Source organism: Orcinus orca, chromosome 5, assembly GCF_937001465.1.
Source record: "Orcinus orca chromosome 5, mOrcOrc1.1, whole genome shotgun sequence".
In the NCBI taxonomy this organism is placed as follows: Eukaryota; Metazoa; Chordata; class Mammalia; order Artiodactyla; family Delphinidae; genus Orcinus; species Orcinus orca.
Window position 1 is genome coordinate 25,760,733 of NC_064563.1, and position 26,951 is coordinate 25,787,683.

At 38.1% G+C, this 26,951-nt stretch overlaps 1 protein-coding gene across 10 annotated transcripts in view; it reads left to right on the forward strand.

Moving 5' to 3' along the window:
• The window catches only part of SLC9A9 (solute carrier family 9 member A9), a 656,685-nt gene that overhangs the window by 306,653 nt on the left and 323,081 nt on the right, over window positions 1-26,951 (forward strand). The gene's annotated exons all lie outside the window — the stretch shown is intronic.

Consider the following 26,951-nt stretch of genomic DNA (forward strand, 5'->3'; position numbering starts at 1 on the left):
GACACTTGCCAGTCTAGCTGAAATCTTGTGCTTCCCAGCTTTGGCATTTCAGGTGTTGTGCAGAGTGACCCCAGTGAGTTTCAACTTTAAAATAAAGATAATTCTAAATTAGGAATACTTGACACGGAAACTTCCACACATTCAAACCTGCAAGCTCGTGCTTCCACCTGGTGCATTTGGACTCCACCAGCCTCTTCCAGGAGCTCTACTTAGCGTTAATGTACAGCTGTCCCTCTGTATCCGCAGGGAATGGGTTCCAGGCCCCCTGTGGATACCAAAATCCACAGGTGCTCAAGTCCCTTATAGGAAATGGCATAGTACAGTCAGCCCTCTCTATCCGTGGGCCCCATGTCTGCTGAGTCAACTCACTAAACCTCGGATTGTTCGATGAGGAACCCGCGAATACGGAGGGCCTCCTGTAACTAGGTTACCCTGGGTCTAGCTCTCTGTCCCCCTGTGCCGTCTGTTGACCACTTCTTCTTTCACCTTACACAATCCTCCATGTGTTTTACTCTTCACTTTTCTCACTTGCTTCTTAAACTTAGTTTGCAGCACGTATGACAATCTCTTTTTTTTTTTCACATCTTTATTGGAGTATAATTGTTTTACATTGTTGTGTTAGCTCTGCTGTATAACAAAGTGAATCAGCTATACATATGCATATATCTCCTCCCTCTTATGTCTCCCTCCCACCCTCCCTATCCCACCCCTCTAGGTGGTCACAAAGCACCGAGCTGATCTCCCTGTGCGATGCGACAATCTCTTTTTATACATCTACTTACACACACATTCCCTCTCCTTTAATGCTGCATCCCCAACTATCTTCCAACTATCTTCTAGTTCCCATGGAAGAACCCTATTTAACAGTTTTCCATGACTTTCAGACCAGGAGTTCAAACATTTGTCTCTCCATTTTTCTCTTCCTTCACTCTAACTTCACATAGTAGCCAGACACATCTCTCTGGCTTGTAGCCTCATGCCTTTCTTCACAGGCGCAAAGCTCTCTCTTCCCAGGTCCTGCTTCTGCCCCATCAAGTCTTTCACCATGTACCTCAGTCTCCTCCTCTGGGAACCACTAGCTCACATGCTAAAGTCCCTCCTCCACCTCCATATGTGCCCCCACCGATTCCTTGCTAGCTCAGCCATGAAATCTTGGCTTTACACGTATATTTGCTTTTCTAGATAGTAACTTTCTGAAGATGGAGACTTTGCACTTGAAACGTATATTAAAAGAGACAATGAAAACCTCCTTTGTATTTTCCCTTTCTCAGTTCCATCTTCGTGTGGTTTTGAAGTTCAAGAATAGAGGTAGAGCTTTTATTGTACCATGGAAAGGAAAAGACACATTTTGATGTGAAATCAAGTACAGTAAATGACCTAAATCATCAGCCACTATGGCCTTGGCAGTGACTCCAGAGCCTCTTTGGAACAGCCACACACTTTCATTTGTCTTTCCATCTTCTACAAGCAAATCTCCTTGCTTAAGAACCATCCTCTTAGTATTTAAAAAAGTTTTATTGTTAGTTTTTTGACAGTAATGTGCTCTAGGATTCCTCATTCACATACAAAGTAATTTAGCCACATTTTAGATTAAATCAGCTTTTCTGTGCTAATCTAAGAAGCGAACTAATTATAATACTTTTTCTTAGGTTAAATGTGCTCTGAATTTCAGACAACTAATTTATCATTGAATTTGATGACCATAACTCTTGTACACAGTGGCATGTGGTGGGTGGTGTCCCTAAGGCTTAAAATGATCCAGAATTATCTTAAGATAAAAGTAACTTTATTTAACAAAAAAGTTTTGAAATTAGCTTTTCTCTGATCCATGCTATTATTTCAAGTATATGGGGAATGTCATACCCAAATATGTATGTGTATTGGTTCATGAATGAATTCCATGGGATGGACTTGCACTTCTAAAGATTGTGTAATAGACTGTGAAGGAAGGCAAAAGATATAATGAAGACATCTTGAAAGGTGTGTGTTTTTGAATCCTGAACAAAGACATTACTTTCAGAGGCACCATGGTAGGGTAGAAAGAGCCCTAGGTTTAAGTCAAAAGTGGTGGTGTCAGGATTGTCACGAATTAACTGTACAATTATTACAGTTGACATGAAATCCACCCAAACTGGAGTAAACACAAGGGGAGTCTGTGTTGGCTGATGTAACTGAACAGCAGGAGTAGAAATGGCTCAGGAAAGGATCCAGTGAAATGAGTTGAACTCTCACCTCGCTCAGCTTCTTCAGGGTTATCTCCCTCACCCGGTCACTCGTTGCCAGCGAGTCCCAGGGCTGCATCTTTCTTCAGGAGGTTAGAGCAAGAATCTTTGTCCCATTATTCCCAACATAAATCTTAGTACACCTTATAGATTCTGACGCTATTCCAGACCCACTTGTGGCCAGGGAAATGTGCTTCCTTTACTGTCTCAGGTCTAAGTCACATTGTTCATAAATTCAGGGCAGTAATTGGTTTTACTTGGAAGCACATGAATGAGACTGGGGAAAGATGGGATTCTTGCTCAGAGTAATACTGCCACAGAAAAGGAAAAGTAGATGCTGGTCAGAACCAAAACAAAACAGAACAGAACCTAAAAGACCACGACAGTGACTTCAAATGGCCATAAACTCTTCATGCTTGTTTCCTTACCTATAATATGTAAGAATAGTTGTTCTGTATACAGTACAAAATTATTCTGGGCAATAAATAAAGCAATATATTTGGAAAGGCTCTATAATCTATATAATCTACATAATCTATGCTTATAAATATATATACTTATTATAATTTATATAGTCACGTATATCAATACCTTTCGTTGTACTTACACAGATCTCTCTGGTTTCATTGTTATGACTAAAGATAGACCTGCTTCTAGTGAAGCATTCCTTCATAAATATGGCATTTTACGATCCAAGGAATAGAGAGAATAACCATTTTTACATGTGATTTCCCCCATTAAGAATGAACCACTTAGTTAAGGTACACTGTCTAAAGAACTAGAGGTTGAAGTATATTACTTAAAGTTACACAGGTACTCACAACCAAAACTGATATTACTTGTGGAAGTTAATTGGAGGAGGAGAGAGAGAAAGGCAGGGCTAAGTTACCTAAAATGTCACATCTCTCACAGTAAGAAATCAATATGTATGTGTGGAGTTGATAAATCAAGAAATGGAAGTATATACATATTACTTAGAGTCATGGGCAGCCATCGGAAGAAATAAAACCGTAAATGTCACTAGTTGGTTGAGTAAATTATAATATATTAAGATCATGAAATCCTACGCAGACATTTGAAAAATGATAGAAAAGGAGTGTTGATGTTAAAAGATATTCACAATGTATTTTTTAAGAAAATAGGAAGAATGTTAAATGGTGTATACTCTAAGATCTATTTTGGTTAAAAAAAATCACAGCCAAATTCATGTGTGTGTATGCATGTGGGTGTATAATTAGAACACATTATTATTTATATACAAAATCAGAGTGTTAGGTGGGATCATAGGTGATTTTTAATTTCTTCTGTTTACTTGTATATATGTATTGGAAATAGATTAAACTACTTATGATCGACTCTGGTCCAAAGAATCCCCCATTAACATGCTTGATAATTGGCAATCTTCATTTAAATGCAGATTCTACAGAGGTTTAAGTTTGAAATTTTTTTCTACCCATGAAAGATGAGAAAGAGGATGATGATTTGTTCTCAGCCATTTATCTGCGAAACTGAAATATTGCCAGTACTGTACTGAAACATCTTCTTGTAAAATAATTCCACAGTATACAAATGCCTCCAGATTTTCTTAGAGATAAAATAAGAACCTCATTAAACAGCTGGCTCCTGGATGATAATAAACACGTACTAGGTGCCTTTATTTTCTGTTAAGCAAATGCTTACAAGGAAATTTAATATAGATTATTGAAAGAGATGGAGAAATGGACACCATTTTCTCATTTTAAATAAGACTGTTATGCTGCTTAGAGGCTCTTACTAGAAAATGTCATTTCAAGTGTGATACTGGTGAATGCTTGGCACTTAAGTGTGAGTGACATTTTGAAAGACCACATTTCTTATAGTCCATGCATCTTAAGGGAAATTTAACATGGAAATTAATGGGATGGCTGTGAGACTCCAAGTACCATGTGACTAACAGGAACCTTGAGATGTCATCCAGCCATTTGACAAAAATGTACTGAGGACCTGTATGTGCCGGACTCTATGCTGAGCGTTGGTAATGTAGATGGATGGGCACAGTCACTCATCCCTACTCTCAACAGCTCCTCACCGAAACGAGGCAAACGATAGCTAAAGCAGGATTTAATATGTGCAACAAAAACTTGCCCTATAAATTATCCCAGAAAATAGCTATATAGGGATTGGTTCTAAACATATTTCGTTAAGGAAATCTATTATTTCTCTTGGTACCATCATCTCTAAGTAGATTACAAGCTCCTTGAACGAAAGACATACTTTTCTCCATCCACCATGACATGCAGCTAATTATCTGGAAGTTTCTCAACCTTTCAAATACAGGTGGGGACATTTTACTAATCCTCTCATTAAAATACATTCCAGAGGATGGATGTTTAATATTCTTCATACTGCTTCTTCTAAATATATGAAACGCCTTATTAGTTATCCTCACTAGCGCTACTTCTCCCATTTTACCCGTAGCTGTAAACATAGAGGTGATAAGGAGATGTCTCCTTTTGATGAGAATGAACCAAAACTGTTATTACCACTGGCAAATATAATATTTCTCATGAATCTGCTTAACTTAAAAACAAATTTCTTATATCTTGACACATCTTTCTGAGGGTAAGTCACTTTGATATTTGCCTTGGAAACTGATAATCAGCATAAAATACATTTATTTTGATGCCTGTCTAGATACTGCTGGGATACATAATTAGAAAAAAAAAAAAGAATTATGGTCCTTTCTGCTTAAGGACTCCTTGCCCTAACAGTCAATCCAAGCCAACTTCATTTTTTGGACACCAGGTGGCACCACCTAGCAGGAATGGGACAGCGTCCTGGCATCTTTAAGAAGCTACTGGGAGGCAAAGCCCAGCTGACCTCCAGCATAGCTCAGAACGCCCAGCGTTTGCTGCCCACACCCCTGCCTGCTGCTGCGGCCTTGTTTGCTTTTCCTTGTTCCTGATCCCTGGTTCCTGTTTCCTGGCTATGACTCTGGCATCTCCCCTACCCTATCTTTTCATGTCCCTGTTCAGATTACTGGGAATTGACATTGACTTTATCCTGTGACTCCAATCCCTTGCCTCTCAGATTAGATCTGACGTTTACTCACTGCTTCTCGGGAACTCAGAACTTGCTTTGCTTCATTTCAAACCACACACTACAGACTGAACTGCCAAAAATAAATAAATAAAAGAAATCCATATTGGTACTTCCCCGGTGGCGCAGTGGTTAAAAATCCGCCTGCTAATGCAGGGGACACGGGTTTGAGCCCTGGTCGGGGAAGATCCCACATGCTACGGAGCAACTAAGCCCATGCACCACAACTACTGAGCCTGTGCTCTAGAGCCCACGAGCCACAACTACTGAAGCGCGCATGCCTAGAGCCCGTGCTCCACAACAGGGAAGCCACCGCAATGAGAAGCCCGTGCACTGCAATGAAGAGTAGCCCCCGTTCGCCACAACTAGGGAAAAGCCTGTGCGCAGCAATGAAGACCCAACGCAGCCAAAAAATAAATAAATCAATAAATAAACTTAATAAATAAATAAATTAAATTTTTTAAAAAAAGAATAAAAAAGAAATCCATATTGATGGTTTCTTATCTTAATTCCATTTATACTTTAATTTATTGGTGTATAAGTCAGATGTAAGTGCCAGAAACCCAATTCAAGTTAGCTTAAGCAAAACGAATTCACTGGCCTATTTAACACGAGTTGGGCTGACTCTGGGCATGCCAGGATTTAAGGATTCAAATGTGGTTGTCTACTCTTTCTTTTTTCTTGGCTCTGATTCCCTCTGAGTGCTAGTGTCATTCTTTCCTAGTACAGACAGATGACTGCACAGATAGATGACTACGAAGTAGGAGAGAGTGACCTATGGCATCTCCAGGCTTATATTGTTCGAGTTCAAAATAACACTTAATTCTCCCAATATTTGCATATCAGCCATAGAGAAGGACTCCTATTGGCTCTGCTTGTATCAGAAGATCACCTCTAGGCCAATCACATAGTACTCTATGGAAATTAAACATGGTGATCAGCCAGATCTGAATGATATCCCCATCCTTGTGGCCAGTGGCATGGAATCTTTTATTAGAAGAAAGTGATTGGAAGTCAAGTTTAATCCCAGAACAACAACTACCATATTTCACAATAATGGAATGTTCAGAACATAATGAATTGAAATGAAGCACATAGGCCCTATGCATTTACAAACTTTAAAAAATGCTTTATCTATCTATTTTTGTTTTATTTCCATTTCTCTAGGACATGTGTACACTACCAAATGTAAAATCGATAGCTAGTGGGAAGCAGCCACATAGCATAGGGAGATCAGCTCGGTGCTTTGTGACCACCTAGAGGGAAGGGATAGGGAGGGTGGGAGGGAGACGCAATAGGGAGGAGATATGGGGATATATGTATATGTATAGCTGATTCACTTTGTTATATAGCAGAAACTAACACACCATTGTAGAACAATTATACTCCAATAAAGATGTTAAAAAAAAAGTTTTATCTAAAAAGGCAAAAAATCTTTGCTAAATGTAGAATTAATTTGAAGGAGAGAAAAGGAAATTCCCCAGGTGTACAAGGCAAGAGTGGGAAGATACCACTGTCAGTAGCCACATGATTTTGTATAGGATATAAACTCAGAGGTTTTGGAGCTGGAGTCCCACTTCCATGTGGAAATCAGAGCGCTTTCTCTTGTAGGCTCACTCATGATAATAAACTTGAGCAAAGCTCTTTGAATAAAGCCTGGATTCTCAAAGTGGTCCCTCCGTCACAGACTCTGTCCATCAGCCTTAAAAAATGTTGAGGAAACTTGTCATTTATCTGGATTTTGCATCAGAATCCCTGGCCTGGGAAGTTGTGTGTAGGAAATACAAGCCAATGAATTAAGATTAAAAGATTTTAGGACTATTGAAACATCTGCCCCAGCATTATTTCCCTTTCCTTATTTCTAAATATGCTAAACTTCTCTGAAGTGATACTATCTCAACCCAGACTCATGGAAATCCCACAGAAAAAAAAAACAACCCTTCCTGAAAGTAAATTCACAATAAAAATTTACAAGCCACAAAAGGAAATAACTCCACGGTGAAGAAAAGTCAGAAGATAAAAGTAAATCAGAAGAACAAGCACCCTAAGGAACTAAACAAAAATTATAAAATCTTCAGATATGTTATAAAATAAGCATATTAAAATGACTAAAGAGATAAATGGAGGAACAGAAAACAAGTTAGGAAAGAATAATGCAGATATCGACATTAAAAACTAAACGGATGAGATAAATGTCCTATTAAATGCAGCTGGTTAACCAGAAGTAAAGTTTGCAAATGACCCAGAATGCAGAGCAGAATTAATCTGTGGCAATATTTGAAGAGATAATGGATGATAATTTTCCAGAGTTGAAGAGAAAAACTGAAACATCATATTATGTCCAGAGCTGGAAAAATTAAAACTAACCCACAGCCAAATATATTATAATGAAATATGAGATCATCAAAGACAGAGTGGAAATCTTAAAATTAACCAGAGAGGAAAGATGAATTACTTACAGTGGAAAACAATTTGGACAGTAGAATAATATGTACAAAGTTATGAGGGAAAATAACCTACAAACGAGGTTCTAAATTCAACTAAAATACTATTCAAGGGAAAGAATGAAATAAAGACATTTTCAGGTAAATAGAGTTTACCACTCATAGATAATCAATTATAGAAATAAGAAACTGAACTCACAAAGACTTGGGAGACGAGGAGTGGTGAGCAAAGATATTGGTGAAACAATCATAAATCTAATAAGCAATGACTGTGGTGACAATAATGATGATTAATGGGGAGGGGTAAATTATGGAAGAAACAAGCACTATATTATCCACTACAATATTCAGAGATAGTGAACATTGAATGATAGTGAACTGAGAGATGATGGATGGTATGCAGAAGAAGTGGAGATACAGCAGAAGAGCTGTTTTAAAGCAATCCAATTTTCACTCAAGTAGCCGTATTTATCGAAATGTTTCTCAAAATGGTGCAAGAGTCTGACAACAAATAATCTTTTTCAGTTTGGTTTAGAAATGCTGCAATCAATTTATACTTGCTCTGAAACTTTAGATAGTCTTTAATAATTTCAAACTATACGAGGTATGTCTATACATTAGGAAGCTGGTAAAGTATCTTCCCTGGGATCCCTCCACTTTTCTGTTGAAGATTATAGGCTGTATCCTTTGTACCTCTAGTGTCTCAAGTGTGGGACTCGTCGTGTTCTCTCTGGAGGCTGTCCTTCATCTTTCTCATTGTCTTCCTACTTTTGCTTACTCTCTGTTCTGATTTCTTCATGTTCTCTTACTGTCAGATTTATGATCCACACTAGGAATTCATCTATTCAGTTCTTGCCAATTCCTGAGAAGAGGTTACTTCCATGGGTGGAAAGCAGGGGACGTTTTCTACCACACCAGTTCTTGATATGCTGTGTGATGGAGATTCTTTTAAAAGTTGTTCTTTATGTGCACAAATGACTGTGAGCTAATGTTTTAGGCAAAAAGCCAGTCTTGAGAGAGAGTTGAAAGAGGTAGTTCTGTCTTTTGATGTACATTGTCACCAAGTCATAGTAGTGCCTTATTTATTTTAGCCCCTGTTTGAAATTTTGGCTCTCTCTCTACACTGAAGAACCTGGTGATGTTCTCTTGTTTAGGCCTGGCATGACCAGCCATGTACTAAGAGAATGATTTGCACAAAGCCAAGTATGCATGAGGCAGAGGTGGACACCAGGGTGCTGATATAATAAACACCAGGAAGTTACTGACCCATGGACCAGACTCTCCATGCTAGCATGATCAGCTCATTTTCTTTCTGTAGTCAAGCTACTTAGGAAGCTGAATCATAATCAACATCCACTTTATTAATTCACCACAGGAAATTACTGTCACCGGGATTTCAAGTACCCCAAAGATCACATGATAAAAGCAGTATTTCCTGTGTGCTGACCTGCATATAAAGACAAATAATATCCAAAGGGTTGTATGCTCCGCATGGGGACAGAAGAAGGGTAGATTGATGAATCAAATGTTTATCTGCATCTTTCACACAAAAGGTATTTTTTTCCCAACAGAACTTGGAATTTTGAAGTGGTAGGCAATGGCAACCACTCCCCAAATCCATACCAACGTTTAAGACATTTAAAACTATTCTACATTTGTTAGGATAACTAAACCTTGCTCTCTCCCCACTAGATAAACCTGGGATGGTCAGTTGCAGTGTTTGATTCTGTGATTCTCAATTCTTCTATGACTAGTCCGTCCTTCTTCTGATTGATACATTGCACTTTTGTCACTACACATGAATGCCTTTGTCTCTGTTTAATGTCCTTTAATACCTGGTAGGGGAATTAATAGTGATTGTCTCTCCTTCTCTGTGTTGTGACCAGTGACATACATTCACAAGACAGTGGCCTAGTGATGGAGGATAGTTCATAACTAGGTATCAGGGACATCTATGAGAAGAACCAATCATGGCTTTGGCTTCACGTGAGATAAGATTTCCAACATTGCCAAACTAGCTTCTGTTCATAACAAGATCTAAAACACTACACATTAAACTTTTGGAGAGGAGGTCATAAACTTCTTTTTAGAATCTGTAGAAAGCTATGGCTCTCATGTCAGAGAGAGAGAAGTGTATCTAAACAAAAAAAGACAAAACTTTATATTTCAGGAGCTCTGGGTTAAGATTTTTTTTTGTCCTAAAGCATATTTCTTTCCAATGTGTTTAAGCTTGACTTCTCATTCTGAACAACCAAGAAAATGTCTTTTATTTTAGGTGATCAATTCTGAGATTTTTCCCAAGAAAAACATTTCCAGAGAACAAGGGGTCAAATCAGTATGTGATCATAATTTTAGTCTAAATTAAAAGCTCTCTCTTGGCCTGGAGAATATAATCTGTTCATGTTATTTGGGCTCCATAATGAATTTACATGGCAGGCTTATTGCAGATTTTATGTGGGCTCTGCATTCCTGGGGCATGTAATGCTCTGGGAATCTGATTAAAACTTTGGGAAGGAGCAGCTAGTCAGCTATAGTGGGTGAACTCAGGACCCATTTTTCAGAACATGACCATAATGGCTGATACCCTGGCCTGCTATTAGATGATAAATGAACTGTCTTTGAATGCCCAGCTCCTGTGTTAATAGCTTTAAAAGATCGGTTGTGTATGGAAAAGAAGTTGGGAGCTCTTATCAATTTTCCTGTCCCGGGGATCCTCAAATACATCATTTTTTTTCATTGCCAGAATGACAGGCAGTGTTGAAGGGAAAAGGAATAAATTATTCCAGTATTTACATTGCTCTTCATGGGTTAACATCAAGAGTTTCTCATTTCAAAAGATAGTGGAGTGAGTGCCCAGTGAATTCTTTTATGAAGTGAAACACATAAAATCCAGACCACATGCTTGCTGGCATTATCCTATAGTGTCAGAATCGTTATGTAATTCCATCTGATTTTTCTAAAGGTACTTAATTCAACTCAGTATATGAAAGTCAAATTCTGGAGCCTGTGCCAATTAGCTTATTTCCAGAATGACAGCTAAATTGTCAACTTTGATCTAATGCCATTGATTATGCTATCCCTGATGCCATTACATTAAATCCTGACCCCAATATATTTGGAGGTTTATCCTTTTTTATCTTTAACCCCATCCCCACCCTCATCTGCCTACTTTGTTTTTATGGACATCAGAATATCTTCAAAGCAGAGTTAATTTTTCATTATGTGACTATTGAACATTTAGATTTTTAGACATTGCCTATTGTTCTAACAGCAGTCTGCTTTTAGCCTTTTCATCAGCATGTTTGTAAGAATAAGTTATGAAAAATAAAAAATATACACACGTATGCATTCAATTTCGTTTTATTAGGAGTTCTGGTAAAAGTTTTGGTGGAAGAATTTTAATCTTAGAACACACCTCATGTGTGGATTGTGTGTTTTACTTTTTCCACGAAGAAGCGAAGGCTGGGCTGGGAGTCTGGATGATGACTCTATCATTTACTGGCTTTATCCCATTGAGCAAGTCAGTCAGTTTCTGCAAGTCTGCTTTCTAATTTCATCAAGATGCAGCCTCAGTATACACATCTATCCCAATTTGAAATATAAAAATCTGTTGGGATTTTAGAAGTGAGATTGCACTGAAGATATAGATTATGAAAGCAATAAGATCAGTGTCGTGGGAAAACAAAACTCTAGAAAACCAAAGCCCAAAACATGTATAATTATTTACTAAGATGGGGTAAAAGACTATATCCTGAAGACAGGGATAAGCTGAAATTTTAAAAGTAAAATCATACAAATTTAAAATATTAAAATTAAATACTTAATAGATGAGCTGATATGATTGTCTACTTAAAAATACAACCGACTCAAATGGAAGAATTTAGAGAGCTCAGAAATCTGGCTGGACAGAAGACTGACGCACAAAAATCAATAGCTTTTCTAGACTTCAGTAACAACTGATGATAAAATGTCATGGGAAAATTATTTTGTTCACGATAACATTTTAAAATCTAAAATAATTAGAATAGCCCTAAATAATAAACCTATAAGATATGTGAGAAGAAAAGTCTTAACTTCAGCGAAGGACAAAAAAGACAATCTCAATAAATGAGGAGCCCTACTACGAAATAGGATGGGAAGATTCAATATTGTAAAATTGTCAGCCCTTCCCCCAAGTAATCTGTACCTTCAGAATAATCTGCCTCCTCAAATCCCAACAGATTTTTTAAGGTGATTCTAAAGTTCACATGGAGCTTCTGCTTAAAACAGGAGGATGAGATATTTATTCTACTAGACGCCCTCAAAACAAACTAAAATTATTAAAAACATTGAAAAATAGGAAATTTTCATAGCAAATGAAACATAGAAACAGTCACAGCTCCAAACCACAAACTATGAAATATTTACGTATGAAGTATTGCTGCCAAATAATGTGAAATCTTGAACAAGAGATGGAAAGATGCTGAGCCAGGTCAATTCCTCTCAGATTTGACAGCATATCACATCACTGACAGGCCTAGCTAACATTCCGTTGTTTAGAGCACAGATAAGATCAGGCTGGATGGGCCAAGGAAGAAATGGAGGAAAATAATCTGACCCTTCAAAATGCCAAGATGAGTAGAAATCATGCTGACCTACACTCTAGTTTCCCAGCTAGGGCATTGCAGGAGGCTGTTTGCATGGGGGCGGGCAGGAGGGAGGGAGGCAAAAATTTCCAAACCAAAACATATTTTATCTGTAACTTATGGATCTTTTCTCTATGGCACTCAATTTGAATGCCATGGACTGCAAAAAGATGTGTTCCCAAAAGAAAGAAAACAGATATAGCAACAAATGCTTGAGACCGACAACTTGGGGCAGTTTTTCAAACATGACTCCCAAATTCTTTGACAGTCCTCCCATGGGGAGGTGAAGTCTATGTTCCCTCCCCTTGTCCCCGTAAATCTATAAAATGCAGAGGAAGGGATGCTGTGCCAGTTTCCAGGCCCAGGCCTTAAGAAACTAGCAGCTTCCACTTCCTGTTCCTTGTGACACTCCCCATTGGAACGCAGCGACCTTACTGTGAAGTCAAGCCTCTCTGGGGAGAGGCTGGGGAGAGAATGACACCTGGGGAGAGAATGACAGCCAGCCTGACTTCCCAGACCTTTGGGTGGTCCATCCTTGAAGCGGATCCTTCAACCTCTTTAGAGCTGCCCCACTGATACCACATGCAGCAGAAATGAGGTGAACCTGCTGAGCTCCGCCCAATTTGCAGATTTGTAAACGAAGCAACTGATTGTTGTTTTAAACCGCTAAGTTCTAGGGTGGTTTGTTTTGCAATGATAGATAACCAGAACAAAATCCAAATTAGGACTGCAATTGGCTTCCGCTTACTCAACTCTATTCCACCCATTTCCCTGTATCCCTGCACTATACTATTATTTAATAAGTAGCCAGTCTCTTTTAAAGATGAGTAATAATCAAAAGGGAGGGAGTGGGACATGTTCATCAAAACTGCAAAATATTTTTTTTTTTTTACTTAAGCCAAAGAAGAGCCCACAATCCCCCAAACAAATTTACCAAAGTATTAAAGAAAAGTTTAGACAAAGAATTCTCCATTATTATGAAGGACAGCGTGAATTTTCTCTCTCTCTCTCTAGATGTAGATATAGATAGATATAGATATATCATTAAAGATTTCACAGAAGAGACATAAAAAAATCAAGGGAGATTAAAACTGTGCCAGCAGAGCTGAAGAGAAAAGTTGGAGAGATAAATAAAATCACTTAAGAGATAAAAAAGACTTTAGAAGCAACAAAAATAGAATGAACTTCTCTGAAAGCACTGTTAGGGACATAGAATATAGATTTGAGGAAATAACATGAAGCAAAGTAGAAAAGAACAAAGTTATAGTAATGACTATAGGGAATACGGTAGAAGTGGATGGCAGATAGTTGAGTATCTTTGAAGAAGAAAGCACATGGAAATTATTTTAAAACATAATAAAACAATATTCTCCTGAAATGATGTAATAAGTGGATGGAAAGACTTAAAGGACCCACCAGATGCCAGGAAAATTTCATTTGGAATCATCAACACGATGAGACAATCTGGCAAAGTTATTGAATTTCAAGTTTAAAGAAAGAATTATGAGGACATCTAAGCAGAAAATCCAAGTCACTTACAAAAGCAGGAATAATCAGGTTGGCCTGGGACTTGACCAAGGCCCAAGTGACATTCAATTTCAGAAGATGGAAAGGCAGCACATTTTTACTTCTGAGGGACAGAATGTGAAACCCGAGCCAAATTGTTCTTCCAATATAAAGGCAACAGATTAGATGTTTTAATAAATAGTGTGGGTCAATGGGCTATTCCTTTGGGAGACAAAGTTAAATGCCTAATTCATATTATTCCTAAAAAAGAAACTCTAGAGGGGTTACAGAACAAAATGTTAAGAAATAACTATAAAAATACCAGGAGCTATTTCTATAATTTTGGAATGTTGATGGTCTTCCTAAATAACACTCAAAAAAAAAAAAAAACCACTCAAAACTTAAAAACAGTAAAATTAAAAATTAACCAATTTATACACAAATTTTTAAAAGTAAATAGCATAAATAGGAGACAAATAACAGACTAGAAGAAAATATTTGCAACATCTTTACAGTCTTAATATTTTAAATACACAAAGAACACCTACAAATCAATATGAAAAATTTTCAATACAAAGTTGAATAAAAATATGAAAAAATAATTTGCAGATCTCTGTATGTGTGTATATACACACACACACACACACACACACACGTATATAGCCAAGTAAAATGATGTTTATTTACAAATGCAGAAAATACAAATTCAAATGAGACATTTTACATCCATCTGATTAGCAAGATTTAAAGAGTTTTGTCATGTTCAGTTCAGTGTTGGCAAGAATGAGGAGAATCAGGTGTTCTTATACACATTTTTGTCAGTATCACTGAACATTTTAAATGTACTCAGTTAAGCTGCTTCTAGTAATATACCTCAAGAAATATTTCCTTATGCAGACAGAGATACCTATATAGTCATCAGTATAACGACAACAAACATGTAAACAGCCCAAAATGTCTCTTGATAAGGAAGAGATTAAATATATTGTACTATATACAGCATTGACATACATACACTACCATATGTAAAACAGATAGCTAGTGGGAAGCAGCTGCATAGCACAGGGAGATCAGCTCAGTGCTCTGTGACCACCTAGAGGGGTGGGTTAGGGAGGGTGGGAGGGAGGCTCAAGAGGGAGGGGATATGGGGATATATGTATATGTATAGCTGATTCACTTTGTTATACAGCAGAAACTAACACAACATTGTAAAGCAATTATTCTCCAATAAGGATTAAATAAATATATATATATTGTACTACATACAAACTAGGGAAGACTTTGGAGCCTATAAAAAGTAGAAGACATGGAAAAATCAACATTTTTAGTTACAAAATAATGTTTCTGAAAAGTGCATGTTGTATAATAGCATTTATGCAAAAATGACATTTGTATGTAAATGCATATAAACATAAGGGAGTGGCTTTCACATTTTGCTCTGTACACTTCTGCATTGCCTTAATCTTCAATACAGAGGGCGTATTTCTGTTTTACTTCTGTAGTAAATGCATTTTTAATGGGAAAAAAAGTGCCTTACCTGCTTACTTAGTAGAGGTTTTAAGTTGTGTTTATTGCTACATTCTGAGCACCTACAACTGGCAGAATAGTTGGCCATCTGTAGTTAGTAGGCCTCTGTCTAATGAATGAATGAATAGGGATTTGGTGAGAATCCAATGGGAGGATGGTTGTAAAAGGCTTATACAAGCACGGGTATTTGTGTGACAGCAAAAACCTGATTTTAAATTATAAGAGTGAAACCCTAGAAATGTGTGTGTCTCGGATGCCAGAACAGTTGATTGAAAGTTGAAATCTTTGGCCAATTCATTTAGATCATTTTCGAAGTTCCAAATTCCTAACCATATAAGAATGTTTAAGACGTATTGGATGTATGCATCATGAACTTGACTCAGGAAAATATATTCACATAAAATCAAAAAAATTTGCCTTTGTATTAATGATAATACAGCTCTAAGGAGTTTGTGAACAAAGCAGGTAATACGAATTTGTGATGGTCCAGGACACAAGACAACAAAAAGTGGTGGGGCCAGTGACTAAGTGGAGGATGCATGCCCTCCAAAAGTACTTTCGGTTCAATTTTAATTTTAAGCATTGTGATAGCCAAGCCTAGCTGGAGGGGGCCAGTTTGTGACCCTAGGTGTAAGCGACATAAGCAATCCACTTCCATTAGAATCTTCTCATTGCCATCTGCGTTTCAGGCTATCCTCATTTCTACCTTAATTCTTTTGTGCCTGCTCTTTTATCAGTTAGGAATTCCCTCCCAAGTCTTCTGTGTCCAAATGGTTATTGTTTTGCAAAGCTGAGATTACATCCTACCTCTCCAACAAACACTATCAAGAACCTTCCAGCCATAGATTCCTTTCTCTGAACCCCCAGGGAAGGTTTTATTTGGAACCATAGCCTCTCAGAGTGAGACTGGGCATTAAAATTCAATCAGTGCAGTTTCAGATAAGGCTGCCTTCCGTCGTGACCAGCAGGAGGTCACTCCACCCAGAGCTGGTGATCTGGAGGGAAAGCGTGGCAACTCCGGGGAGCAGCAAGTGCTTCTCTCCACTCACCTCCTACCTGATTCCCTGTATCTGCAAATCATCGGTCCTGGTCTCACCTCTGGGAATCCTATAGTAACTAGAAGCTTGGTTTTGTTGGGCTTCCCCAGTGTTGACTGGCAAAGTTTTTTGTTTTCTTTTTAAACTCTGAATTTATTGCCCAGATATAAAAATCACGAGAATTAACATAAAAACCCAGATTTCTTATTACTTTTGAAAAAGCTGTTAGCTGTACTAATATTGGGAGTGCATAGATAACATCTCCCCTGACAACAATTAGCTGGCATTAGGAAACGGCTGCCCCCGCTTTTAATCCGCGCAGAATACCCCAGTTAGTCACAGTTCCCACCACTCCATGTTGCCCCTAAACTGAGCTTCTGTCTCTATCAAGGGAGGAAAAGGAAGAGTAAGGCTGTCCTCCCTCACTCACATTGCCTGCCAGACCTCTGTGGAAGTTTGAATTTGCCACCTTAGCAATGAAGACGAACACCTCCTATCAAACCTATCAAAAAAAATTCAATGTCTTCTTCTCTGCAAATCCCTATTTCTGTTCTACATACGACATAGTTCTGATTTCATTCATCATCCTAGTTGCTCTACTGTGAACGAGTTTGCTGCTATGTTTTCAAAAGTGCATTAGAATTTTTGACCCAAATGCAGGGATTATTTTTAATCCCTACTAAATTTCGTCTGGATTTATGCAAGGCACTTGGCCTCTCATCAGAAACTTGTGGAATAATATGGAGAAGTTAGAGTTAGTAAGAAGCAAAATTAAATAATTGGGTATTGATTTAAGTAGCGATAAAAGTCCGTATTTCTAGTAGCTTGGCAGAGAGCTCGATTGAGGGATTTATTCTGTTTAGTATTTTTATCGGTGACTGACATGGAAGGACAGATTGCAGACTTGTCAAATTTGCAATTGATATGACTCTAAGAGGTATAGCAAATAGACTGAATATGATATTGAGATTCCAAGAGAGAACAACAGGCTGGAGAAATAGACTACCCTATGTATTTAAGGTTAGTTTGACGTAGCTAGTCTCTGAATTATTATCATATCATAATCATCCTATCAGATTGTTTTGTTTTGGGCTATTAATTGATGAATACACCTAGGTAAGAGCATTTCCAAAGAAATATACTTTAAGCAAAGGTCTGTAATATTCATAAAATACATTGGAATATGAATTGGTTTTTTAATTTGCTCAGATAAGCAAATTAAAAACTGAGCCTTAAATCGGATTCTATTTCTTCCCCTTAGATTTTCACATAGTGAACTCAACTCATGGCTTGAAAGCTAATCTCTGATCATTTTTCCTGACCTGCATTACCATTAATACAATGGATATTATCTGAAAAATCTCAGATAATTGTCAAGGCAGAAAAAAATTGCCTTAGCTTCTATGATGAGAGGGATGTCTCTGTGCTCTTACCCACAAGAATCACTCCTTTCCCCCAGATGAACTGATCTTCAGAGCAAAAACACAATTCACTGCAGTAAAAGATATTTGTGGTTATCCTGGAACTTTCCAGATGGTTACATTTCTAGAATTTATCTTTTTTTTGGACCTTTCTCGCATCCAGAGCATCTTTGCTATTCTTGAGGCACACTGGATCAACCAAGTGGTTGTTTTGTGTTCATGTCTTTGTGCCTTTTGCCTTTTTTCTCCACTTGAGTTGATTGGTTTAGGGAGTTATTTAAACGAGTATGAATTTTCTCTAGAGAGTTCATTTTACTTCTCATTAATTTTGAGGCATTTTATTGATGAGCAGCCCAAAGACAATTATCCTAAAGGATAACAAAAGGTTGTCTGTCAATTTCTTTTTTTTTTCTTTTTTTTTACCGTGGCCAAGTTCAGGATAAATGGTTATTGAATTCAACAAATACACATTTTTGTTTTTTCATTGAGCCTCATATTAGCAGCTAAGGGAATAAAAATGGTATAGTTGAATTTTCTTCCATCCCCATGCTAAATATGATTTCACTGCTGCTGTGCCCTGTCGTCCTCAGCTGGTACTTTAGACTTGTAGGTCCATGAGAGTAGAGAATGCTTCTGTCCTGCTCACCATTTTACCCCCAGTGCACAGGGCCTGGCTCATAATAGACACTCAGTGAATACTTGCTGAATGAATGAACATCTCGGGGCCTTTGAACCCCTTTGAACCCCCTATGAACCCCTTTTTGTCTGGAATTCTGTACCCCCCACCCATACCTGCAACAACATCCCACCATATGCCACCCTATTCCTTTCCTGGCTGGCTCCTTTTCATCTGTTCAGTCTCAATTTAAATAGAGTGTCTAGAGTGAGCTTTGCTTGATTATCCTATCTAATATATCTCTCCCCTGACTCACACACACACACACACACACACGCACACGCACACATGCGTGCACACACACACACATGCACACACACACATTTATTTTCTATACTGGTAGAGTTGCCAGATTTAGCAAATGAACATGTAGGACTCCCAGTTAAATTTGGACTTCAGATCAGCAATGAAAATTTCTTTTAGTATATGTAAGTTTAATACTGGCAACCCTAAGTATGGTGCCCTGATCATAGCACTTATCATGATTTGCAATTATATATTCATTTATTTACTCATTTATTGTCTCTTATCCCCTACTATGATGTAAACTCCATGGGGGCAAGGACCATGTCTGTTTTCCTTACCAACATGTCATTATCACTCAACACATTTCTTTGCACTAGTAGATGCTTAATACGTATTTGTTGAGTGAGTTGATTGGAGATCAGATGAGCTATCAAGCTTAATAAATGATTTTTCATTAATTGATTGGTGAGTTGCGTAGACAGACCGTTTATTGCTTAGTGCTTCCCCCCACCACATGGTGACTGATTGCAGTCAGTTACATTAAAAGAATATTACCAGGGAGACACAAGAGGGAAGACATATGGGAACATATGTATATGTATAACTGATTCACTTCGTTATAAAGCAGAAACTAACACACCATTGTAAAGCAATTATACCCCAATAAAGATGTTAAAAAAAAAAAAGAATATTACCTGTTTTTTTGATGACATCACCAAAAAAGTGGCCTAAGTGCAGGTGATCCAGAGGAAACAGAAATGGTCATGAACTTACCCAAAAGAGATTTTGATTAGTAAACCACTGATACTGAAGCTCCTCTGATGCTGGTATTTGTGTCTGTTTTAGTCTTTTTAGCAAAAGAAAAATACTTAACTAAGCTACATTTTGTTTTGTTTTGTTTTGTTTTGGCTGCACCGCACTGCTCGTGGGATCTTAGTTCCCCCACCAGGGCTCGAACCCAGGCCCACAGCGGTGAAAGCATGTGTCCTAATCACTGGACCACCAGGGAATTCCCTAAGCTACATTTTAAATTTTTAAATGTATTTTACTTTTTTGTTTTTGCACAAGAAGAAATTTTGAATGCATTAATCTTGAAGAAAATAAGGTGGTTTAACTACGACATTTCAAAGACATATTTGAACATACTCTTTGGGCCTGATTTACGTCATCTGCAAAATGACTGTTAATGAAATGCTTGTTATTTTATGTGGTGTAACTCTGACATCCCAAAGTACAGTTCAGGAGATAACTTAGTTCAGAAAATGATTGTTCTAACAGAAATAATCAATTTAAGTGACTCAAATAGGTCTCTATATTCCATCTAACTAACGATGAATGTTAAAGAGTGAGCTATTATGTTATTCTCTCTACCCTTTTATCCTTCCATCTCTCCATCCCCATCCATCTGTCCCTTAGGGAAATAGCTTCTGCCCCCTAGGCTCTCACATTCTAAACAAGACCATCTTCCTTCTAAGAGGTGAGAAAGTAGTGTTTTCCTAAGAGTGTGTAGGAAGGATTAACATATTCTTAGGGAGAGCCCCAGGGTAGAATACAGACTACATTAGATAAAATAAATAAAATACAGATACATTAAATAAATAATGGCCGGTCCTCCCGACAGCTCACAGTTTAACTGGGGAAGTAAATGTTCTCCACTGAACTTGCATATTACCAGCTTCCTGCTAATTAAAAAGAATTTTTTTTCTTATCTATTGAGTGTTTAGTACATGTTATGTATTCATAAGTGATTTGCATACACCATTACACTTAATCCTCCCAACAATGCTATGTGATAGATACTTCTTATCCCCATTTAATAGATTAAAAAAAACCTAGGCTCAGGGATGTTAAGCTACTTGCCTAAAACTCCTTAATTAGAAAGTGGCAGAACTTAGTAATGGAGCCACTGCACAGATAGTTAGTTGGTACAATTTGAAGTGTTATAAATATTATAGAATAAATGTCAAAAGAAAGAGGACCTGCAAGAGAAGGACCCTCCCTGAAAATGAACTGAAGTATCATGTCATGACTCCCAGACACAGGGGCCACTGAAAGGAAGAGGGGTTTCCCCACTCTTGCTGCTGTTCCATGACCAAGGCACAGCTGTGACAACCCAAACACTGCCTGGGTTGAAGCCCCACATCTGCCACCTCCTAATGATACAGGACAATTATTCAATCTATTTGACCAGCATTGTTGTCACCAACAGCAACTTTTATGAAAACTTAATGAGATGGGCTTTCTGTTGACTGTAAAACACCATGAAAGTGGGATTTATTATTTGGTCTCTTCTTTTAGTGGGTCAGAAGTTGTTGAGATACTGAGAAAGAAAAGGCCATTCTTAGAAGTGCTTCACCTCAGTTCTTCCTCAGATCTCTGGCCATGTGGGTGGCCCTCCAGAGTCAGCTGCAGGGTAGTGAGATTAAGGAGGACTCGTCTCTCCTCTTACCCAAAGCTATTGCCCTGTTAAAATGAGGATCTGTGTGCCTTTCCTCGGGATCGACACAGCATGGCACCGCGAGATGAATTTTGATCTGGGGCAGTGCAAAATGTCACACACATGCATGACACTAAATAAAAGGCTCTGTAAAGATTTTAATATTTGAATGCTGTGCATGGCAAATGTGTGTGCATTGTGTATAAAATGAAAATTTTTGCAAATTTGAAAATCCCATTTTTAATCAGACAAGCATAATGGTTCTAGTTTGCTTCCAGTAAGTTTCCTTTCTAAATATTAGTTACTGTTTCAAAATGTGTTTTCTTTCTTTTTTCTCCATACACAAACAAAATTACTCTGCTTAGAGCAGTTATCACAAGTTCTCTCCAACAGGGAGCATTGTCTGAGATTTTGCTTCAGAAACTGTCATCTTTACAGTGACAGCATTTTCTAGGTTTCCTTTTTAACCTCTTTGCTTTTCCCCTTGTCTTCCAGTTACTCCTTGTGGACTTTCTTCAGCACCTCTCTATAATACTGGTAAAATATAGAGCTTAGAAAATTGCCTCAGCTACTCTTCTGAATGAATTCGACAGAGGTGTGTGGGTTGTTAAGGAAAAATCCTTTCTCTTCTGTAAGATTCAGTTCACTGTTAATGATGAACTTGATTGGGGAAGCTACCATTATTTTCAAAATTCAGGATGCTGTGGTTTGAGTTCCTTTGATGTGATGCTCCATGGAAACTGCCATGTCTTCTCTCCTCAGAGAAACAGCTTAAACCCTCTGTATCTTTCATTCTCCATTTGGTCAAAATCTTTAGAAAATGCTATTGAGTACTTGTTTTTTCTTCAAATAAATAACTGTTTTGAGATTATCTCTCCATTCACAAGTGAAAGTAGCATTTCAGTTCTCCTTACTATTAGGTGGGAATAGATCCTTATTGGAAAGCTCGTGAGGGTCTTTCCAGCAGGCAAGAAGTGACTCGTCTGCTGTGCATCTAAGGAGGCTGAGAGGAATGGTAAGTCTCCTTTCATAGTCCTAGGTTGGCCCTGAAGCAGCTGCTCTTCCACCATCAGAAACCATGCTTGGTTTTGGAGGCAGAATTAGGAAGGAGTAGAAAGAGGCACGTGGATTTGATATTATCTTTGAGCCCCTGTGAGGTCTCTATATCTATCTGTATCTACCAGACTTTCCAAATCCAGGATGTACATTGGACCCCAAGGCTCCCAACAAAGCCATTTCTCCCTTCAACTACCCTAATATTCTACACCTACCTATAATGGAAGGCCACTGGCCCCAGATATATTTTTTATAGTCTCTTCTGAAGAGTTTCTCTGCCCCACCTCAATGCCTGTCATCCCCAAAGCTCCTGATACATAAGCTGTCTTGACCCAAGGTCGATCAGTCAGCCATACAAAGGAGGCCTTATGCCTTATTGACTTTAAGAGTTTGTTGACAATCCCCAAGTGGGTGTTCAAAAAATGGTCAATGCTAACGCTTTTCCCCACACCATTCTAGTACAAGTAGCAGTGGTGGGCTTTTGTCAATCTAATATCTCCTCTTTGTAGCTCAGTCCCAGCTGTACTCTTGGTTGCCTTGTAAATATTCCTAATACTGATTGCCTCTTTACTTTCCCTCTGACACCAAGTTAAGGCCTCCCTCAACTCTTTACTGGTCTTCTTCAAAAGCTTCCTAACTGGTCTTACTGCCTCCAGTCACTGTTTCCATTAGTTCATTCTTCATGGTGCTATCAGAGTATTGTTCTTTTAAAGGCCAGTCTCCTCAAGTCAGTTGTCTCTTTCAAACCTTTCAGTGGCTCCCTGGCACCTCAGGATCAAGTTCAAACTCCTCAACAGGGCATTCCTAGCTCTTTACTGAATCACTACTACCTTTATTTCCAGCTTCTTTTGGAGTTTGTACACTTAGATTCCTGCAGGGCAGAGGTAGATAGACGAGTGGATTAGGCTGGGAGTGGAAGGACAATGGGAAAATGGAGAGCTCATGCCCATGCAGGGAGTTGCCCCTACTCAGCTCTAATTCTTTTTTTTTTTTTTTTTGCTGTACGCGGGCCTCTCACTGTTGTGGCCTCTCCTGTTGCGGAGCACAGGCTCCGGATACACAGGCTCAGCGGCCATGGCTCACGGGCCCAGCCGCTCCGCGGCATGTGGGATCTTCCCGGACCGGGGCATGAACTCGTGTCCCCTGCATCGGCAGGCAGACTCTCAACCACTATGCCACCAGGGAAGCCCTCAGCTCTAATTCTTGCTGTGCAGAAAATTACATCCAAAATTGTTAGAACTTCTGATTTTTCAAGAGTAGCTAGGAATCTGGATATTTTTATGTGTGATCTCAATTTTAAATGTTGAAAAGATTTCATATTTTCTTTTAAACAAACAAAAGAACAATGTATAGTCCAAATAGAACATGGCAATCAATTGAAGCCCATAGGCCATCAGTGAATAATCTGCTCCCCTGCTTCCATCCACTCTAATCCAGGGTTCTGCAAACTTTTTCCTGTAGATTGTCAGATGATAAATATTTTAGGTTTATATGCCATATGGTCTCTGTGGCAACTTAACTCTGTCATTGTTGTGCAGTGTAATCTTTTGTACTTCCCAAAGTGTCTCAAACTCTTTCCAATTTGCCATTTCTAATATGTTTTACAGTATAAAACTGGATAATGAACTTCTCTAAACTTCTTAGAATTGTGTAGATAGTAAGGATGAATGGAAGCAAAATACTGTACTGAAAAGAACACAAACATTAGTCAGATGAAGAGTCAATTCTTCCTTCTTTCACTCACAATGTACAGCCTTGGGGAAGGTACCTAATCTCTCTGAGATGTTTTCCTCATCTATAGAATGGGACTAATTTTACATATCTCATGCAGTTGTTGTAACAATGATGATAAATTATTTACAGCATCTAATACATAATAAAAACTCAACAAGTGATGCCTGCTACATTTATTTTACTATTACTATTGGCTCTGACTTATCTCCTGTGATCATTTTAACACATGGACTTAAGCTTTTGTAACCTATTATTTTTTATTTCAAATGTCTGGGCTTACAGCTACCTTTTGAAAAACTGAGATTGTCATAAAGCCAGATAGTATCTGAGGGAACAAGTACCCCATCTGACACATAAAAAGATCCCATGACTGTAGAATCTGAATTGATAGTTCCACCACCCATCATGGGAGTGGAAAGTTTTCAATGTCCTAACCATGGTTTATATCTTTCTTATGCTAATAAAGAAACCAAAAAAACCCCACAAAAAACCCAAAAGCCTTAAATTGTCCTGGATCCCTATTGAATGCCACGTGAGCAAAGACATGATCCAATTATAGCACATTGAGAGAGCAATTTCTCCTGGTTTTATTAGGCAATCAGTAAGATGTACTCTTATTGTCTGTTGGAGGACTGTGAATTAAAGTGCCTGGAATCAGAAGAGAGCTCTGCGTAGTCTATTTTCTCCCAAGCTAGAGGTGTCTCTGAATAAGCTTTGTGGTTCATTAGAAAGGAGAGTTAGAAATGATTGAGAGCCAGAAAGACTGATCAAAGAACTAAATATACAGCTTACCAAATGATACGTAGCAAGAGTGGAGGGAGGGGGAAAGGGGATCAGAAACTGATACAAGCATACCACAAATGAGTAGAACGACTTTTTTTAGAGAGAAATTGAGCCTAGGAAACTATAGTGTTATTCCTCAGAAATGACATACTCATCACATGACTCGCTGAAGACTCCCCCAAAGCAAACAGTGGAATAACCCAGACTCATTCAAGCTATTGGGTACTGCTCTGGAGCAGATGGGCGATGGAGAACGCAAGCAGAGGTAATGCTCAGAAACTATAGGAGGAGAATTATAAAATTTGAAGAGGGGAAAGATATACTATTGCATAAGAAACTCATTATTAAAAATGTTAATTCTCCCCAAATTAGTTTTAAAATGTAATGCAATTCCCAAAAGTAACATGACCACTTCTACTAAAACTGGATAAAATTATTTAAATTTTGTATAGGAGAATAAATGAGTTACAGTAATGTCTAAAGCAATCCTGAAAAAGAAAGCCTAATGGAATGATACAATTATAATTATTGCAATATGGTACCAGTACAGGAATAGACAAGTCAAATAAAAAAAATAGAACACTCAGAAATAAACAGAGGTGTGTCTGTGGACATGTATGCACACTTGTTTTATGTTTAAAGTAACATTACAATTCAGTGAAAAATGAAAAAGAAGATGAAGTTGGGACATTTTGCTGGCTAATTATAAAAAGACAAGAGGAAAAGATTATAACTCTACTGTCATACCTTACATGAAAACAAATTCCAGATGGCATGTAAAAAAATGTACGGAAAATCACCAGAAATACTAGGTTTACTACAACTTAACGCTAGCTAGTAGCACTTCATAAATATATTTGTGGAAGATTTTGTGGCCATAAGATTTAATTGCAAACTTTGAGAGGTTTTGATATATTCTGAAGACTGGTTGCCAAGTCTTCAAACATATTAAAATTACAGAAAGTTTCACAAATTCTTTATGATTCCATGCTTAATTTTCTTTTTAGTAAGTTATTATCCATAACTGCCAGAAGATTAATCATTTGCTATTGACATTTGGAATTCTTTTTACACACTTTTCAATTTTAAGATGTTTTTTGAAAAGAAAGAAAAAAAGAAAAAAAACAAGCATACCTTGGGGCCCCGCCCCTCTGCCCCCTTAGACATTAATCATGTGACTAAGGACAGCACAGCACACAGAAGGAAAGGTAATTGATCACAGTAAAACGCCTTGCCATAAGAAAATGTTTTGTTAACTTTTCAGTACTTCCAGGAGTCAAGGAATCAAACTGAGAAGAAAATACAAGTAGTATATTACTGGGAGACTATTGCAATCCGCACAGCTGTTTCCAAATTGTTTGTCACATATTTCAGCCCCTGCTGTGTTAGTTTTTTTTTCTTTTTTTTTACATTAGGAAAAAAAAATCCATATTGGTTTGATTTAGCTTTTTTAAAGTGCTTCAGGTTTCTAAGGCAGTTCTTTAAGTAAGTTGCTATTGAGGTAATTCCTTTTGTTTACATGTAATATTCAAACTGAAATCACAGTCATCCTCTCTAAGTGTCAGCTGGAACATTTCAGTGCGAGGTGTCACAGAGTTTGCCCTTAGGGATGTATGAAAATGTAACTTGGTGCAAATTAGCTGGGAATTCCCCAGCATGTCATTTAAAATCTGCTCAGGACAGTTGCAGGTATTTTGGTCTGTTTTTCTATAAACAAAAGGATACTATGAAATGGAGGTTTGATAAACAGACAGTTCTGTCGGAGAACCTTGAAATCACCTCAGGGAAGAAATTATTTACCTCTGTATTCAATCGGCTTGCATACTGGTGGTCTGGCATCCTAACAACGTTCCTCTTGCAAACCTGTCAGAGCACAAGGGCACCGCCCTGAAGGTCAACGTGATTGCAAGCCAAGCCAGATCCTTGCTCATTTATGTAAGAGTAGCCCATGAGTGAGACAGACTGTCTGAAGGCAATAGGATTGCATAGGATTTGCTTCCACCTTGCAGACAATATTTCATTTAACTGGGCTGCGCTCATGCAAATTTACATGGGTTCAGGGTTTGAGACTTTGAAACAGGCCAAAAATGCAAAGTTTAACTGCTGTGCTGCTAAATATAGTGATACCTACCTCTCTTCAAGCTTGCTCTGTCAATGGT